Source organism: Geotrypetes seraphini, chromosome 2, assembly GCF_902459505.1.
Source record: "Geotrypetes seraphini chromosome 2, aGeoSer1.1, whole genome shotgun sequence".
NCBI classification, from domain to species: Eukaryota; Metazoa; Chordata; class Amphibia; order Gymnophiona; family Dermophiidae; genus Geotrypetes; species Geotrypetes seraphini.
The window spans coordinates 161,766,776-161,783,620 of NC_047085.1; the positions used below are offsets into that span (position 1 = coordinate 161,766,776).

General features: G+C 39.5%; 1 protein-coding gene and 1 long non-coding RNA gene across 3 annotated transcripts in view; one reads left to right on the forward strand and one right to left on the reverse strand.

Moving 5' to 3' along the window:
* The window catches only part of CDH7 (cadherin 7), a 390,069-nt gene that overhangs the window by 3,504 nt on the left and 369,720 nt on the right, over window positions 1-16,845 (forward strand). The window lies entirely within an intron of this gene.
* The window catches only part of LOC117355515, a 161,852-nt gene continuing 159,497 nt past the window's right edge, over window positions 14,491-16,845 (reverse strand). For both annotated transcript variants that reach the window (XR_004538392.1, XR_004538391.1), the window contains one exon: window positions 14,491-15,260. This is a non-coding gene — a long non-coding RNA (uncharacterized LOC117355515). The remainder of the gene's footprint in view (window positions 15,261-16,845) is intronic.

The window sequence follows — 16,845 nt, forward strand, 5'->3', positions numbered from 1 at the left end:
CATTTGTGGGTTGTTTAGGTTCTCTTCTCAAACCTCAACCCTGAATCATAACTTTTTCTGATTGCACTCATGAGCCGGCCTGTGCACACCTAGGGGAGTTAGCATAATGAATTAGTGAATCGAGATGGTGACCAATATGTGCCATTTACCTCAAAATGTGCCCTAAATCGAACTGCAAGGCCACCCACACATCACACATACACCCACAGTCTGAAAAATAGAAGACACAGAAAAAAAAGTGTTTCGTCTTTTCAGACTGTGGGTGTATGTGTGATGTGTGGGTAGCCTTGCAGTGTCCCATAAGACCCTTGAATGTTCGATTTAGGGCGCATTTTGAGGTAAATGGTGATTGTTTGTGTCCCTATCCTTAGTTAGTTTGAAGTAGTGGACCAATATATACCCCAGAATGGCTAGATGGACATAACAGTTCCTGTATATCTTCTCTTTGTGAATTGCAAAATAGAGGCACACAAATGGAAATGTGTGAAAAACTCTCAGTCAACTTATGAACCTCTGCTTTGTGGGAGTTTTACTTCTTAACTTATCCTTTTTGTGTTGAATCTATGCCGTTGAGTCAAGTACTGCATAGTACTAACATTAGCATTCACACTCCGTGACCGTCACCCACAGCATGACTCACCCATACTAATTAATCACACCAACAATATTTGTGGAACAATCATATTTTGGCCACAGCTTTATTACTATCCCTACAGCAACTCAAAATCTCAGTACAAATCCCGATCAAATCATGTTAAACACCCAATGCCAGTATCCACCCCTGAGGAGCTTTTTGGTGATGAACCTAGTTCCCCATTAAATTCTTAACCTGCATGACATCCTCCAAACATGACCCACCGTAATGCTAGGCCACGCTTCCTCTTGTAGCAGTGTTGCCTATGAAGGTTACATTTCATTATTTATTAAATGCATATTTTCATGTGAATAATGTTTGGTATTTATTGTATTGATATGGTTCATTTGGTCTTTGTATATTATGTATTTCTTTTAAAATTTAATTAAAAAAATTTTAAGGAAAAATATGCATATTTTTAAGCCACAACTGGGCCAAAACCCCTTTTGATGCTCTGCTTTTTTTTTTTTTAAGATGTGACCATCTCCTCCCCCCCAACCCAACTACCCAAAACATAACCCCCAACCAATAACAAAAAAAAGTAAAAATCTTCTAGTTCCCATACAACACAACACAAACAACACAAGGGAGAGAGGGAGGGAAAATTTCCTCACACAGACCCTACTCTACCCTTCCCTCTCTCCTCACACAACTCATTTCCAACCCTCCAAAAATGGCCAACCAATCCTGTCACTGCTCCTTCATTGTCTCTACCTCTACCTCCAACCAATCATAATCCTCTTAACAACTTCCTTACACCCATTATCCATTCTTTTCCACTAAACCATTCATACATTCCTATCCTATAGATTCCATATAATTTTTTTAAAAAATATAACTTCCCCCATCACTCACCACTCTTTCCATCTTTTCTATTGCTCAGCTAATGTTATCTTCTACCTGATAATTTTGGTGTATTGCTAATCATTTCTAACTTCCAAGGTCATTCAACCTTACTCAAGCTGAGTGTGCCATATTATTTTTTTTATTTATTGGAGATTTGATAGCTCTTCTATCCAAACAAAAATTGACAGCGTAGCAGTATACAATATTCAGGAAACTCTGAAAACACCATAAAAGCACTACAAGGGAAAAGACATAACATGATGGGAAAATAATAAATAGAACAATTAAAACCAGAACTATAAACATATGACACAACTTCAACGGAGAAAGAGGTATTCAAAATCGCTGTTTTGTACACTTTAAAACTTTGAAGCATTGAAAAGGTCAGTCATTGGAGGCACCAGAACTTCCCTAAGTTCCTTCAGCACCCTCAGAGATATACCCATCTGGCCCCATCACTTTATCCATCTTTAATTTAGTTAGCTCATAATACCTCAATGCGTAGTGTAAAATCTGTATATTAAGATGATATACTTATTTTTCCTACATTAATAAATTCTGATTTGAAAAAAAACACAACAAAAAAAAACTGTGTCAGATAAGATGCAGGGCCTTTTTTCATGGAAGTGTTCCTGAGGGCATGGGGTTTTGCCCTGTCCAATGATTAGGGGGGTATTAATTTGGGTCGTGGAAGAAAGGGGTTGAATTAGCAGTAATTTATAACTACAGAAGTGATTGATGAGATCATGAACCCTGGGCTTGAAGGGTTGACTGAAATCATCTTTTTTTTTTTTAAATTCTGTATTCATTTTAAAACTTTCAATAAGTGTAACATAACATCAAAACATTGTACACTTTAACATCACTTAATATTCCATCAAAGTCTAGTTCATATCAAATCATCTTTTAATAATAGACCATAGGATGCACATGTTATTTACAGCACTCTCATGTGAATTCTGAAACCAGTTAATGGGAGGCGGAAGTGTCTTCTAATTTTAATGTCATTTAGCACAGTGAATTAATAGGTTTGATCGTGTTAGCTTGATTTTTGTAACCTCCCTTCACTGAGGGGTCCCAGCCTTAATTTTCAGATAATAAGAGCTAAAGAGTATAGAAGATAGAAGTTGGCGTCTATATTATAATTACATAAAATTGTTCTCCAATCTAAGCCCTCATTTATCTAACAAGCTTAGATTTAATGTGATTCATTTAAAATTATAGTACCAAGAAAATGTAGCCCTCTGCTTTTTAAGCCTGCAGCTACTGAAACATTACAAAACGGGTTTTGCTTGGCAAAGGCAGTGTTTTCCATTTCACATTTTCAAGCAACAAAATATGAGCAAGTGACAACATATGAATATTCTAGTGTTACAGTTCATTTGTCAAGGGGCAGCCTGCTGATTCTGGTGCATTTAAAAAAGCATAGTTCAATTTCCAGCAGTCAGCTCAGAAATGATTTTAGCAAACAGGGAATGCAGTCATGCCACTTTACAGAATGGCTGGAAATGAAGACATGACTTTGCACTGATGATCCAGCAGACGCTGCAGTCCTGGCTGTCACCCCTTAGTAGCTCCTCTTCGGGGATACTTCTGAAGACACCAAGTATATGTGTTAACCAGAGGTGTCACTATAGTACTGAAAAAGAAGAGGCACAGGAGAGGGAGGGAGGAAAAGAGAGAGAGCGAAAGGTGTATCAGGGAAAAAAAAAAGATACCAAAGTACACTTCTGGAACTATGAAAGAAAAGCTATAAGCTGAACAAGTAACACTGCAACAAAATCATTCATCCTCCTTGCCTCTGGCAGATTTAGGGACACTTGAACTTTCTCAGTATGTGATTTTAGGATACATCAGTGAAGTTAACTTTTGAATTCCGAAAAAAAAAAAAAAGGCTGCATTGCTTAGTATTGCAGAATCAGTACCCTCTGCTAGTTCTCACTGGATGCAGCAGAAAAAAAAAACCCTCTCTCACCTTCTAGCTAGTGATGTTATGCTGATTTAGAAGTTAAGATATAAGTGAGCAGGAAAGAAGGGAAAAGATTTTGGATTTAATTCACTCCTTTCCCAGTAATAGTTCAAGGTGATTTGCATTCAGATACAGTAGATATTTTCCTATCCCCAGAGAGTTTATAATCTAAACTTATACATGAGGCAATTGAGGGTAAAAGCTAGTAAACATTAGGGAATTTTTTTCATGGTCATTTCCAAAATTCAGATGTTTATATGATGCATAATATTCCCACATGGGTGGTGAACATATCAATACTATTTAATTGGTTGTGTCTTGATCTGCCAATATCCTGAATGATAGTCAAACAGTTTAACTCCTTGGGTTTGTAGCCTACATATTACCGAGCCTGGACTCTGTGTTCTTGAAGCAGGCCTTTTTTTTAATATCAATTTTAAACAAGCATGAATACAGTTTCTAGATCTTACAGCAGTGCTTCTTCACAAAGTCCATACACTCTTACTGGCACATCCTTTATTTAGGGGAAGCAAGGAATGTATTACATAGTCCCTATGCAGAGATAATATGTGCTTTAGCTTCTCTCACAAGCTGAATTCTTACTAACAGACTCAAGTTAGACGGTTAGCAAACCTAAAGTCAGGAGGTCAGCAAACCCAAAGTGTAAAAACAGATTGGAGAAACAAACTCTCTCTACAACTTGTGGTGGACAAGATTGAATCAGCTTTCTTCACAGAGCTGAAAAAGAAGGCGGGCTGTAGCAAGCAGCCAATACCACTGGGAGCTGCTAAGCCCTCTGGGAATTTGAGTTCATAGAACACACAGTTTACACAACTTCGAACAAATAATCTATACTTGTTTTATACAATAAATTGAGAAACTGCCCACATGAAATGAGGCAGAACAGGTTGTGAAGGAAAGACCTGCCAGTTTTGATAGGTACTTTAAAAAGGTATGATATCCTATAAACAAAAGACTCACCAGAACTAATATGGCAATTAGAATTCTTTATATTATAGGAATACAAAGAATGTTCAATACAATACATATGTGGTTTGAGGAATTCCTGTTGAAAATAATTTACAATTTAGCTTGAGAGGGATATTAAAGAGGAGAGATATTTCTGATTTATTTCATTGAGACATGCCTCATACTTCTCTGAATTTGATACTTGTGAATCTCAGTGCCAGTTATCAAAGCTTTCAACACTGGCTGTTATTAGAGGTGCATCTTTCATAAGCAAACTTAAACTTTTTATTGTTTAAAAACTGCAAATGACACTGTATAAACATAAAAAGTAATCTTTTATCAACTCACTCATGCTTGGATCAGTCAAATAAACTGAACATACTGGCTAACAGTCCAAATTGTAACCCCTGTGGGGTTAAAACCATTTTTTTCTGAGGCTATGAGGGCATGGTCTCATGAGGAAATTAATTGATGCAGAATTATGAGCCATAACACAGACATACACTTCCTGCTGGTAGCCCTGATAACCAGGATAAACATTCTGGTTGCTCCTGTTGCCTGGCATTGGTGGTTGGGATTGGTCTCTGAAAGAAAGTAGATGTTGCTGAGTGAGTGGGTATAAAGGAGAGTTGTTTGGGGGTTAAAATTGAGATGGAGAAAGTTTAGAATTCAGAAGTTTTAGGAGACTGATTAGAGAAAAGTGAATGTGGTTAAAGTAAACATGTTTTAATTTTATTTTCCTCAGGGTTTTCCTTTAAGGACCTGAGGAGGATTATCTGAGTAACTTTGAGATTGTGGACTAAAGCGGAAGCTGGGATCTGTAATTTTAAAATATTCTACTGAACTTATTTTGGTCAGTTTTTTGTGGGGTTTTTTTGAGAACTTAGAAAGGAGAATTAGATAAAGAAAAAGTTTCTGCATGAGGCTTCTATAGAGTTTAAGGGGTCCTTTTATCAAGCCACGCTAGCGGGGTTAGAACGTCGGACATTTCATCATGAGCTAAGCCCCGCGGCCGGCTAAAAAACTAACGCCTGCTCAATGCAGGCGTTAGCGGCTAGCACGGCAGGCGGTTTAGTGCACGGTATTACGTGCGTTAAACCCCCTACCGTAGTTTGATAAAAGGACCCCTAAAAGTGAAATGACAGAAATCATTCTGAAAAGATTTCTAAAACATCGTCTCCCTTTTTAGTAAGTTTGACTAATTCAGTGAGCAGTTAGTTGTTGAGCTGAAAGACCAGTTAAGTGATAGATTTTTAGCTTTGAGAAGGGCTCTGCTGAGTGAAAATATTCTATGTGTGAGAGAGGTTGCCTGCTGTAATAAAAATATGTTGCCAGAATAGGGAAGGGCACTAGATAGGGCAGATTTTACATTTAAATTTTATTTTCTGGGGAAATAATAATTAATGCCACCAAGGTTCTTGCTGGAGGAGGTAACACTGAGCTCTCAGAACACCAAGGGAGAAAGGGATTTTTATTCCTTTTATTTTAGAGAAAATCACTAATACCTGGAGGAGAAACTGTTCCTGATTCCTGAATTTTGTTTGTGGTCCAGTGTTCCTCTCATTGGATCTCAGCAGATGTAGTACTTGCAGAGTGGGCCTGAAGAAAGAAGGGTTTGTTTTTTCTTTTTTTTACTATTATTCATTGTTTTAGTGTGAACATTTACATTTTTATTTTAAACTAATTTTTGAAGAACACTGTTTTTAAGAAAAGAATGAGCACTCAGTTTTTCCAAAAGAAGCTATACTTCCCAGTGTTGAAGCTGCAATAATTCCTTTGGTCCGCACCTGGTTTACTTGAAAGGAAAAAACAGGGTAAAACAATTTATTCTTGTTTTAATAATACAACACTCATTGATTAATGAAGGAGGGGAAAATACTTATCTGATAAGTCCTCTAGGAGGTTTGCTGGGGTAACCAAATATATCCCCCCTTAAAAAAAAATTGTAGCGCGTTTATAGCGGCGGCCACCGCGGTGATAGTTCTGAGGTTCATAGAATTCTTATGAGCATCAGAGCTTTTACCACCGCAACCGGTGCTAAAAACCATCAGTTTTGTAAAAGGGGGGATTGTGAAATATTTATTTTGAGAAGAACAAAAACCATACTTAATTGATTAATTTTTATAGGCTTCATTGTGTTTGTAAAAAAAATTGAGAAACAAATTTATGTTAAACCATTTTATTAGAAAAATTAATTTAAATAAGAACATAAGAAATGCCTTCACCGGATCAGACCTAGGTCCATCTTGTCCGGCGTTCCGCACATGCGGTGGCCCTTTTAAGTACATCTTTTGGGAGACCCGGATTTCCCGTATCCCTCGATATGGTTTTCAAGAAGATGTGCATCCAACTTGCGCTTGAAACCCAGAACAGTAGTCTCCGCCACAACCTCCTCCGGGAGAGCATTCCAAGCGCCAACCACTCGCTGTGAGAAACAGAACTTCCTGATGTTTGTCCTGAACCTGCTGCCACTCAGTTTCAGGCTGTGACCCGTGTCCGTGTGACTTCCGAAAATGTTAACAATGCTGCTTCTTGGTCTATTTTATCAAATCCTTTTAATATTTTAAAAGTCTCTATCAAATCCCCTCGCAGTCTTCTCTTCTCTAGGGCGAACAGTCCCATTTTTCTGAGGCATTCCTCGTAGCTCAAATTCTCCATACCTTTGACTAGTTTCGTGGCTCGTCTCTGCACCCTCTCCAGCAGAGTTATATCTTTCTTAAGGTATGGAGACCAGTGTTGGACACAGCATTCCAAGTGAGGTCTGACCATTGCTCTGTAAAGTGGCATTATGACCTCTTCCGATCTACTCGTGATCCCCTTCTTAATCATGCCCAACATCCTATTTGCTTTCTTCGCAGCCGCCGCACATTGAGCCGAAGGCTTTAGGGTTCTGTCTAAATTTATCTGTCTTATATATTCAGTGCAAATAAAATTGTGTTAATGCTGATACGTACCTGGCAGAGGTTGTCTCTTTAATTGTATTTCACCCAGGTGAACTATTGTTTGGGTGAGGAAAATTTTAATGTTAATTTGGTCTTTCTGACTCTTTAATTTTATTTCAACCAATTATTTGGGTGAAGCAAATCTTGATGTTAACCTGGTCTTCTATTAAGGTGAATTCTCACTGAAGAACCCTCAGTGTTATTAGGACTACCTAGAGAAAGAGAAGTTATACCGAAACAGAAACCAGGTTTACAAACTAGATCAGGGGTGTCAAAGTCCCTCCTTGAGGGCCGCAATCCAGTCAGGTTTTCAGGATTTCCCCAATGAATATATATGAGATCTATTTGCATGCACTGCTTTCATTGTTTGCTAATAGATCTCGTGCATATTCATTGGGGCAATCCTGAAAACCCGACTGGATGTCGGCCCTCAAGGATGAACTTTGACACCCCTGAACTAGATGGAAGATTTGCTGCTATTTGCTGCTATTTTTAATAGATTTTTGTTCCTGGGCAGTAAGTGCAATTTCCTAATTTTCTCATCCCTAAAATGTATAGAAAAATGTCTTATTTCCATAAAAATTTGCTTTTGTGACCAGGATAGCCAAATTTTGCAATTTACCTATTTAAACATGAAAACACCAAATTTTCATCTTTCCATTCTTATAAAATCATAAAAAGCAGCTTATGAATCACAATTAACATGTATTTGTATTGAAGTTATGCAAAGATGACCACAGATTTAGAAGTGAGTAGTTTTGAGATTTGTGATGACAAATGTTCTCATTATGTTGTCTTTGGTGACAGCATTCAAAGTCAAGTATATCCTGGTGGATGTGCTCACCTTGCTCCTCTGAGTAGGCCCCCATGTTCTCCTTGAATGTCTCAAGATGAGCAACAAGGATATGGACTTTGAGAGACATCCTACAGCCCATTTTACTGTAATTCTTCACCAGATTCTCAGCCAACTTCACATAGTATTCAGCTTTTGTGATTACCCAGGAAGCGCTGAACCACTGAGACAAAGCTGTTCGAAGCTGCTTTCTCCTTTCTAGTTAGTTTCTTGGGAAATCCCTTGTGCTTCAGGATCTTATTTTCTGTGGTCTGAGAAAGACACCAGCTTTGACTTTTGCCACAGACAGATTAGGGAAGATGTCTTGAATGTACTTGAAAGCTGCGGACTCCTTATATAGAATGCCGACAGATTATTTCATTAGGCCCAATTTGATATGCAGTGGTGGCATGTAGCATCTTCCGGAGTCCACCAGTGGTTTCCATATGACGTTGTTTCTCCCCACAGAGAACTTAGTCCTCTGTGGGTAGTTCCACTTTTTGTAATGTGCCTTTATGTCCCTGCTGTTCCAAAGGCAGAGATTGCAGGATAACTTGTTAAGAGTTAAGAATGCCACCATTTTGAAGTCTCCAATGACTTCCCAGCTGTACTCATATTTCAAGGTGCCTTGTAAACTCTTGATGTTGTTGTAATCCTCTTTAAGGAACACTGAGTGAACCTGTGGAAGAGACAGGTTCTTGTTCTCATTATGGAGCAGAATGGCTTTGTTGCTTCTGGATGAGCTGTCAATGGAGAGATACCACTCTTTTGGGTTAAAGACAGTTCCATTTGCCTCAAATAAACTGGTCACATTGTGGCCGAAGCAGAACCCTTCTTAATGGGTGAGGATGGTGGAAAAAGCTTGGTGACACTTCTGATCTGTGACTTACATACTTTCATCCAACAAGTTCCACTGCTTGCATCTAGAATTCAAAAGTTTGGCATTGAACTTGGTGAGACCAAGATCTCCGATCAAGTCATTGAGGTCTTTTTGGTTTGCATAGTATATGTTTCTTTCATCAGTTGCACCACTGATATTGTAAACTGGATATACAATGTCTCCCTCACTCTCTTACTTGCTGCTCTCTTCTGAAGACAGCTGCTCTTTCTCTGGGGGAGTTGGTATGGGGAGCTAAGGGCAATGTGGCACTGGGGTAGTAGATGAAGAAATGTACGGATATATGATTGCAGATGCATTATATCGCTCTAATCTAGTGTTATTTTACACACCTAGTCGCTCGTTGAGATCTTTAAATGACAATAGAGTAGATGTTTCCCATATGTCAAAAGCTCACCTAACCTCAACCAGAAATGGTGCATTTCTCTACTTAGTTCCAATATTGTGGAACAATTTACCAGTAGAGTTAAGGAAGGAAGAATAATTTCAAAATTGTAAGAGACATCTAAAAGCACATTTTTTTTTTCAAATGGATCTCCTGAATTGAATAATGGAATGGGGACTGCAATCTGCCTTAATTTGTACTGATTCGTGTTGATTTGGATTTATTTATTTCATATAACAGTTTTAGTGGATATGTTTTAAAAATGTTAATTTCTTTGATGCTCTCAAGCTCTGCCAGTGGCGGATCTATGAAGTGTCCTGTGCCAGGAGTTGAATTAAGACCTGCACTAAAATATGACTGTTTGTTATCAGGCCACTTCAGAGACTTTTCTATCTCTTAAATTTGTTTTATTTTATTTTTAATTATTTCATTATTTCTATTTCTTTGATTTTTGATCTTGCAAATATATTATATATTTTTAGTTTATCAGGTACTTTAGCTAGATTGTGAGTCTTCGGGACTGTTGGAGGGGCATAATCGAAAGGGATGTCTAAGTTTGTTTACGTCCATCTCGCAAGTCGTCCAAAGTTAAAAAGAGCTTAAGACACATTTTTGAAAGATACGTCCAACTTTTTTTTCATTTCGAAAATCGTCTAATTATACGTCCTGCCAATCTGATCGTCCAAGCCACTAAATCGTCCATCTTTATACCACATTTTCATCCAACTTTCCATCCAAGTCCAAAATGCCTAGAACAAGCCCTGTTGGACGTGGGAGAGGTCTGCAAAGTGATGGACTGCACACCCAAACATGCCACCTAAACAGTGGGGTACGTTACAGGACACTGCTATGAACTTCACAAAAAGGATGCCATGGCTTCTCCTCCCTACAGCTCCCTTATAGGTTACGGTGAGCCCCCCCAAACCACCTCCAGAATCCCCTAGACCCACTTATCTACCACCCCAATAGCCCTTATGGCCGGAGGAGCCACTTATATGCCAGTATAAAAGGGTTTTGTGGGTGTATAGGGAAGTGCACATATTTCAATATCAATGATTATAGGGGCTTATGGGCATGGGTCCTCCTCTCCATGGGTCCATAACCCAGCTCCAAGACGGCCTAAGATGCCTCTGTGCTGGACGACTAGGCTTTCCTATGCCAGGCAGCCAAGTGATGATGGTCTGGAGGCCGAAATTTAAAGTTGTGATTAAAATTTTTATGGGGGTGGAAGAGGTCGGTGATCACTGGGGTAGTGTGTGGGGGGTCTGTTTTATGTGTTTGCAGTGCTTATATGGTGACTTTAGGTGGGTTTTTGTGACTTAGACCATGTTTTACATGGTCTAAGTCACAACATCCAAGTTCCATCGATCGTGGGCTGTATAACTTTCGGTTATACATGCTATACAACTAAATCTAAGAAGTAGGTGATGAGCAGAATTGAAGGATCAGATTGGAAGAATTGAAGGATCAGATAAATTTGTCAAATAAGTGGGTTTTTAGTGATTTTCTAAATGGATGGTATGTTGGTACTTTCAGGATTAGATCGTTTAAGGTATTGTTCCAGATCCCTGCTTGAAAGGAGAGTGTCCTGTTGAGGAATCTTTTGAATTTGCATCCTATGGGAGAAGAAAATGTGAACAGTAATGTTCTGTGGAAGAGGCGGAGTGTATCCTGTATGGCGAGGTGTTATAGGAGGTAGGTGGGTGCGGTGCTGAGGAGGGTCTTGAAGCAGAGGCAACCAATTTTGAAGATTATTCTGGCCTTGATAAGTAACCAGTGAAGTTTCTTGTAGTATGGGGTGATGTGGTCAGATTTTTTCAAGCCAAAGATTAGTCAAATGGCTGTGTTCTGGATGAGTCTCAGTTTCTTGATGGTTTTTTTTGTGGGATCCAAGGTAGATTATGATGCAGTAGTCCAGTGAGCTCAGGACCAGAGAGTCTGAATGATATGAAATCAAAGTTTGTTTTTAGCGTGCATAGTTTCCATAATAGGTGGAAGCATTTTTGATTAGGATGTTGGTATGGGCTTCGAGTGCCAGTTGCTGATCAAGGGTGATTCCTAGGATTTTGATGTTAGGGTTAATTGGGAAGTTCCTTCCATTTAGGTTGATAGCCGATTCAGGTGGCTTGTTTTGTTGTGGAGGCCATAAATATCTTAGTCTTTTCCGGGTTTAGCTTTAGTTTGGAGTTTGTTGACCATTGTTCTACTTGGTTGATGATTGATGAGATAAAGTATTTGGATTCGGTTGATAGTGTGGATATGGGGACGATGATCATGATATCATATGCGTAGATGTATGATTGGAGGTTCAGTTTGGATAGTTCTTGGCCTAGGGAAGACATGTATAGGTTAAATAGGGTGGGGGATAGAGGGGAGCCTTGGTGGTCATCACAGGGGTTGGTCTAAACCTGGGAGTAGGTTTGTTTGCTGGTGACTTGGTGATTTTTTAGGAAGCCTCTAAATCAGTTGAGAACATGGCCTGAGATAACCTATGGCATCTAGTCGGTTGAGTAGGATGTCATGGTTTACCAGGTCGAAGGTGCTGCTGAGGTTGAATTGGAGTATTAGTGTGTGTTTCCCTGAGCTGAGTAGTTGTGTGGTGTGATTTATGATGGGGGCTAAGGCTGTTTTGGTGCTGTGGTATGAGCGGAATCCTGACTGGTATTCGTGAAGTAGTGAGAATTTATCTAGGTAGGTTGTAAGGGCAGCATTGATCAGACCTTCCATCAGTTTAGTTAAGAAGCCGATGTTGGCTACTGGTCTGTAGTTGGATATTGTTGATATGGGGTTTTTGCGGTTCTTTACAATGGGTGAGATGATGATGTGGCCAAGATGAGCTGGGAATTCACCATTTGCCATTAGTTGAGAGATCCAGTCAAAGAGCATGGCCTAGAAGGAGGTGGGGCTGCTTTCATGATGGTGGGTGGGCAGTTGTCTAGGTAGCAGAATGATTTGGTGTATTTATTATAGAGCTTGAGAAATAGGAACCAGTTAGGGGGTTGAAAAGTGGCTCCAGTTCATTCCTACTGGGACTGAGTCAGGGTGAGTGGGTGTAGTTGTTGATAGGGAGCTGGTTTGTAGATTCTGGAAAGAGGTGCTGAGATTGAGGATTTTTGACTTGAAGTAAAGTGCAAAGTTTTCTGCGTTTGGTAGTTGTGTGGAGAAGGATCTTTTGAGGTGATCAATTTCAAGTAGTGAATTGATTCATTTAAATAGTTCTTTACTGTGGGTTATGGGAGATCCTATTTTGTTGGAGTAGAAGGTATGTCGTTTTTCCTTGGTGATTCTTTTGTACTCATGGATTTTGGGTCTCCACATTGCTTTATCCTCTTTGTTTTGTTCCAGATCCTTTCAAGTTGGCATGCTTTTCTTTTAAGTGAAGTTAGTTCTGTGTCATACCACCCGTCGATTAAGTGTTGTCTTTTTTTGCTTTTCTTTAGTGGAGCGATTTTGTCAAGGATCTGGTTGCTGAGGGTGATCCAGTTGGTGTTGAAATCTATTTCTGAGTTTGGGTTCAATAGTATATCGAAGTGGGACCAGAATTCTGTTGGATTAAGGGAGAGTCTGAAGGTAGTTGTTGGGGTATCTTTTCTGTGTTTTGTAGTTGTGTGAATGAATGGGCTGCTCTATAATATTTGAAAATTGTCCCTCAGGTGGTCTGACCAGATGGTGTCTGTCCAGGTTAGATCTGTTAGGCTGATGTGCGAGCGAGGAGTGAGGATCTTTAGATGAGAGGGAGATTAGGTCTAGGTGGTGGCCTTTCTGGTGGATAGTGGCCATGAGGGGGACGGAGAATAAGAAAATAAGAACATAAACATTGCCTCTGCCGGGTCAGACCAGGGGTTCATCGTGCCCAGCAGTCCGCTCCCGCAATAGCCCCCCAGTTCCATGACCTGTAAGTGATCTTTTACCTAAATCATGTATTCCCTATTCATTTAGTGTCCTGTATATAAGCATTGCCTCTGCCGAGTCAGACCATAGGTCCATCATGCCCAGCAGTCTGCTCCTGCGGCGGCCCCCCAGGTCAATGACCTGTAGTGATCTATTATTCTAGAGCATTTTGTACTTGTATAGTAACCCTCTAATTGTATCCCTGGATACCCCTTTCCTTCAGGAACTCGTCCAGTCCCTTTTTGAAACCCAAAGTTGTACTCTGCTCTACCATCTCCTCTGGAAGTGCATTCCAGGTGTCCACCACCCTCTGAGTGAAGAAGAACTTCCTGGCATTTGTTCTGAACCTATCTCCCTTCAAATTTTTAGAGTGCCCTCTAGTTCTTGTTGCCCCCGCCAGTCTGAAGAATCTGTCCCTCTCTACCTTCACTATACCTCGGAAACGGAAATCTATGCAGGACGTACTTCTTGAACGGAGAAACTTTAACTAGGACTTCAGCAGAAAGAGATTTAGGAGTAATCATCAGTGCAGACATGAAAACTGCCAATCAAGTGGAGAAGGCTTCATCTAAGGCAAGGCAGATATTGAGTTGTATCAACAGAAGTTTCGTAAGCCGAAAGCCTAAAGTCATAATGCCATTGTACAGGGCCATGGTGAGACCTCATCTGGAGTACTGTGTGCAATTCTAGAGGCCACATTACAGTAAAGATGTGCGCAGAATTGAATCGGTTCAGCGGATGGCCACCAGGATGATCTCGGGGCTCAAGGGTCTCTCGTATGAAGAGAGACTGAACAAATTGCAGCTCTACACTCTCGAAGAACGTAGGGAGAGGGGAGACATGATCGAAACATTTAAGTACCCCACGGGAATTGTCGAAGTGGAAGATGATATTTTCTTTCTCAAGGGACCCTCGGCCACAAGAGGGCACCCGCTCAAACTCAGGGGCGGAAAAATTTGTGGCGACACCAGAAAGTATTTCTTCACAGAGACAGTGGTTGATCATTGGAACAAGCTTCCAGTGCAGGTGATCGAGGCAGACAGCATGCCAGACTTTAAGAATAAATGGGATACTCATGTGGGATCCCTATGAGGGTCAAGATAAGGAAATTGGGTCATTAGGGCATAGACAGGGGGTGGGTAAGCAGAGTGGGCAGACTTGATGGGCTGTAGCCCTTTTCTGCCATCATCTTCTATGTTTCTATGTTACCCTTCATGATCTTATAAGTTTTTCAGGGATGTTAAGAAGGAGAATAATTCTTTGACAGTTGGGTTGTCTTGTTGCTCTAGGTGGAGGTTCATGTCACCAAGTAGTAGGTTCTGTTTGTCTTTGGAAGTGTTTAGTAGGAGGAATTCGGAGAAATCTTCATTAGGATATAGAACAGAGTGGTGTTCAGGTTGGCAATCAGGTCAAGTTTTGTGAGGTTGCAGGTGAGGATTTCTAAGTCTTCGGTTGATTTGGAGTCAGTGATCTGGAAGTTGAAGTGGTGAATGATGGCTATTCTACCACCTCTTTTGAAGTTTCTGGAGAGGGGGATGATCTTGTAGCCCCTAGGTAGGATGTCATAGATTATTATGTTGTTGTCAGAGATGAGCCAGGTTTCGGTTAGGAATAGTAAGTCAATCTGGAATTCAGTTAGCCAGTCCTTTACTAGTTGTGGTTTATTTCTAATGAAGCGTTTCTTGAAGTAAGCGCAGGAGATGGGGATGGGTGTCTGAAGCGGGGATGGGTTCCAAGGTGGTGATGGTCTTTAGCTTGCATTGTTTTAGTTTACCAGTTCAACATTTGGAAGGATCCACCATGCTGAAGTATCAGTTGCTTGAGTAGTTAATGGGTTCCCACCAAATTCTTGGGATAGCAAACTTCATGTCTCTCTTTTCCCATCTGTACCATCCTGTAGAAAAACAAAATGACATTGTAGAAATAAAAAAATTAATTTGTTTTACCTATGATTAATATGTGAGATTTCATATATGATATATTTTCAAATAACATTGAAAATTTCAATATTTAAATACAGTATTTTAAAAAATTAAATATTCTAAGAAATTTTATAGCATAAAATTGCCACATGATGAATATATATATATATATATATATATATTTTTTTTTTTTTTTTTTTTTTTTACCATAGAAGCAAGTGTGTTGTGCCTGTGGCACTTTTGCCATATGGCAATACCCTACCGCACCTTAGTAAATGGGCCCCTCAGTTAACATAAGAACATAAGAATTGCCATACTGGGATAGACCAAAGGTCCATCAAGACCAGTATCTTGTTTCCAAGAATGGCCAACCCAGGTCCCAAGTACCAAGCAAGATCCCAAGTAGTAAATCAGATTTTATGCTGCTTATCCTAGGAATAAGCAGTGGATTTCCCTCCGCTTGGCCGCTTAGAATCAATCTGGAATATTCTACAAAAAAATGTAAATTTCAAAATATCAATGCCCTGGTCACAAAAGCAAAGTTTGAAGGAAATAATAGCTATTTTCTATACTTTTATGGCATAGACAATTAAGAAAGAACATTTATTACCCAGGAACAAAATAAATCAAACACTTTTTTACATTGTGTTATGAATGCTTTAGTGGGCCAACATTTTTCATTTCATTTAGCTTTCCATGTGGTTTATGCAAAGTTAATTTTTTTATGCTTTTTGTTTTTTTAATATTTTTGATTTGGGGGTCAGTGTCACAAATAATGTGTGCTATTTCCAGTGTACAGCTCTTCTGAAATAGTGGGTACTATTGGTTCATAATGGGCACTCTTCACATAGAGTGGCCATTATTTATCAAGAGTGGATACTTTTTGCAAACTGTGTGCTCTATTTCCCCCAAATTCTATATATGGTGTTCAAAAGATGCCCACATCCAGGTAGTGAGGGGGGGGGGGGGAGTTTGGAGGTAGGGGGTAGGATAATTTGTTTCAGTTAATTTTAAGTATGTAAGTGCTCTTCTTTGATATTTTTGACTGTATAATTGTTGCATTTTTTATATGCCTTGAAAATCAATAAAGATAAAAAAAAGTTGATTGCCCAGCTAATAATGTGGGAGCACTTTCTGCCTCCTAGCTAAAAAAGCACTAGGTGTTCTCGTGTTAACCCTATGTTATCCAGTTAGCACATGCTAAGGTGAACATGCTAGCTAGTTAATTTGGGAATACCCACTCTCCACCCATGACACTCCTCCTGTAAAAAAAAAAATTTGAAAACATTTTATGCGTGCTTAGTGCACACAAAGAAACAAAATACTGCAAAGCACTTGAACAGTTAGGACTGAATAGTTACCTTAATATATGTTCTGTTACATCTCCATCGTGTAACCATACTCCTTCCAGTCTCTTTAATACTTTGTATGTTTACTTGTAACCCATTCTGAACTTTCTGGGAGGACAGGATATAAAACTAACTAACTAAATAAATAAATAAACAGTAGCCTGTTTATCCCACACTCAGGCCCGGATTCTAGAAACAAAGTTAGGCG